Source organism: Bos grunniens, chromosome 21 (genome assembly GCF_055505025.1).
Source record: "Bos grunniens cultivar Pamir isolate PY7600 chromosome 21, Bosgru_T2T1.0, whole genome shotgun sequence".
NCBI lineage: Eukaryota > Metazoa > Chordata > Mammalia > Artiodactyla > Bovidae > Bos > Bos grunniens.
The window spans coordinates 12,716,899-12,719,867 of record NC_141185.1 but is presented as its reverse complement, the minus strand read 5'-3'; the positions used below and the strand labels follow the sequence as shown (position 1 = coordinate 12,719,867).

The following is a 2,969-nucleotide window of genomic DNA, read 5'->3' as shown; positions in this document are numbered from 1 at the left end:
GTGCTAGTTTGGAAATCGTTTAAGAACATTATTTCCATCACTTTTTGTTTTACAAATGATGTAATGAAAGGTTTGTGAGTTTGCTATTTGTCTTGTAAAGTAGTAATTCCGTATTTTATTGAGGGAGACTTTCTTAGACTTAAAATTCTAGTAAACTCTCCCACATACTGCAACTAGAGAGTAGCCCGTTTGCTGCAACTAGAGAAAAGTCCATGCAGCAACTGAAGACCCTGCACAGCCAAAAATAAAGTCATTAAAAAAAACAACACTACAGTTTTAAAGGGAAAAATGTGATTCCCTTAGAATTTGATTCTACTTCAAACAAAGCTTTCGAAAACTAATACAATTATGTAAAGTTTAAAAAAAAAAAAAAACACTTTACATGAATAAACATATTTAACCCTTGCAAAAAAAAAAAAAAAAAGCTTTTCTTTGGGGAAGTGGAATCAAAGTGCTCTGAAGTGACAGCACCCAGAGAATAATCAAACCTGCATGTTTGTTCACCATGAGTTGTGTTAAAGTCTGTTAAAATTATCTACTGTTGATTTCCTTCTTGATGGATTTAATGTTCTCAATCTCTCTAAAACACTGGCAGAAAAGGTTATCACAATACCACGTCTTGTTTTTGCATCAAATAAGTGCCATACTTTATAAGTTCTCCAATATGTTTATAATGTTCTACATAATTCTAGACCATGGTTGGGAATCATCATGCATTGATATTTTTGTTTTGATCTACGGCAGTGAGTGGGTCTTGAACTCTGTCTGATATTATAATCACTCAAGGAAATAAAAAAAACTGCAAACCTCATATAAACAATGCCAGGGTCCCTTCCCAGCTATCAATCCCTGGGAGAGGGGCCAAGGTAATCATGTTTTGAGAGCTCTTCAAGCAAGTCTGTTAGGGTTGAGAGTCACTGGGCTGGAGTGTTGTTGTTTTCTTTCTTTCTTTTGGGCCAGGGGTTTTTATGCACCATGAAGCCTCAACTGTTAAGTCACTGAGAGCTCTCTCTGGAACAGCGTTTGTAACAAACATTTCATGGTAGGCTCAAGCCAGCTGTTTGAATTCTGCAAATCTTTAAAAAGGTGTCTATATATTCTTTTTCAACATATTTTTTCCCAAGGTTTAAATACACTTGTTACAAGGGGCCCTACTGAGCAGTCTTATAAACTAATATGTGTGGTCCTGGGATATCAGCCATGGAGAGAGGTCATGAAGGTCAGATGCAGAAGGTCACTGTAACTGAAGGCCAAGTTCTAGGGGAGGTCAGCCAGTAATGCAGCAGACATGATCAGTTCAGGCTGGGGGTGGTGAGGTCACAGATAAAGGAGAGGACTCCTGCTTCTTGTAGTTCTCCAGGTGTGGCCAAGGCCCAGCGCCAGGCAGGAGGAAACAGGAAGCAGGAGGTGAGCCCAGTGGTAACATCCACGGTCCTGAGCTGCTCCTGTAGTGGTTTGGAATGGATCTGGGCGTGGGGCACTGGGAGCTGCAGGCCGGGCATGTCAGGACCCTCAGTGGCAGGGACGTCAGTGTAGACAGGACCACACCAGGTAGACTGCAGACAGCTGCCAGCCCCAGCTCACGGTGGGGAACGAGGTGTCTGTATTTCCTGATTCCTGTTGTCCAATTTATCCTGAATATACTTGTCAGGTTTTTGTCTCTGACTCTATCAAAGTCGCTCTCTTGTCAACAGGTTGCCAGTCATTTACATATAACTAAACCCAGTGGTCAAGTCTGTCTTCAAATTACGTTTTTTGGCCATGCCATTCCCTGGGGGAATCTTGGTTCCCTAACCAGGGACTGAACCCACACCCTTGGCACTGAAAGCATGGAATCCTAACCACTGGACCACCAGGGAACTCCCCCTCAAATTACTTTTGGACACAGTCCCTTGTCCTTGAAGTATTTTCTTCTGTTGGCTTCTGGAACAGTACTGCTCAATAGAATTTTAGTGATGATGGAAATGTCCTCTATCTGTCCTGTCCCTGTCAACAGCCAGAAGCCACATGAAATGAGGCCTTGAGATGCGGCTAGTGTGACTGACGAACTGAATTTTACATTTTAATTCAACAGCCACATGTGGCTAAATAGCCCAATTCTAGATACTTTTCTATTAGTCTTCTGCCTCACCAGCTTTTCCTATGCCCTTTGCTGGTTCCTCTTTGGGGCATCTACTCAATTTCTAAGACATAGCATGCCCACGTTCTCTTTTCTACTCCCTTGTCATCTTATCCAGGCTCATGGCTTTAAAACTCAAATTTCTTTCCTGAGCTCCAGTCTTGAATAGCTAACCACCTACCTGATATTTACTAAGGTATCTTACCAGGCACCTGCAATTTAACCTATTTAAAGATAAGCTGCTGATCTCTCCAACCACCAGAATCTGCTCAAGTCCCCTACAAGCCTACTATTAAACACGTGGTGAGGGATCATTTAAAAATGTTACTCTTCTCAAAAATCCTTCCATAGTTTCCCTTCTCAGAATAAAAGTCAAAGTCCTTAATGTGGCACACAAAGTTCTAAGTGGCCCCTGACTTCATCTTCTACCACCCCCCTCCATCCCTTGCTCCATGCCACCCACACTGGTCTTCTTGTTGATTCTAGAACAAGCCAGAAAAACATGTTTCAGGGCCTCTGGGCTCAGTGTACCTTCTGCTTGAATGCTCAGCTCTGACCAGCTCCATCATGTTCTTTAGACCTCTGTTCAACTGTCAGCTTAGTGAGGCTGCCTCTGACCACCCTATTTAAAATCAACCATCCGCCTCCCCTGCTTTTCTCCTGAGCACTTCCCATCATATGACATGTTACACATTTTGTCAGAATCTAAATTCCATAAGGGCAGGCACTTGTCTGTTCATGTCATGCAGCCTATGCCCAGAACAGTGCCTGGCACATAGTAGGTGCCTAGTGATTACTTACTACATGAATGATTTTTACTGCCACTCGACAACTCTCACTAGGCTACAAA

General features: G+C 42.6%; 1 pseudogene; it reads right to left on the bottom strand.

The window, feature by feature from the left end:
• Window positions 1–1,177: 1,177 nt before the first annotated feature.
• LOC147349100 (cytochrome c oxidase subunit 8A, mitochondrial pseudogene) lies at window positions 1,178–1,687 on the bottom strand (annotated as a pseudogene).
• Window positions 1,688–2,969: the final 1,282 nt, after the last annotated feature.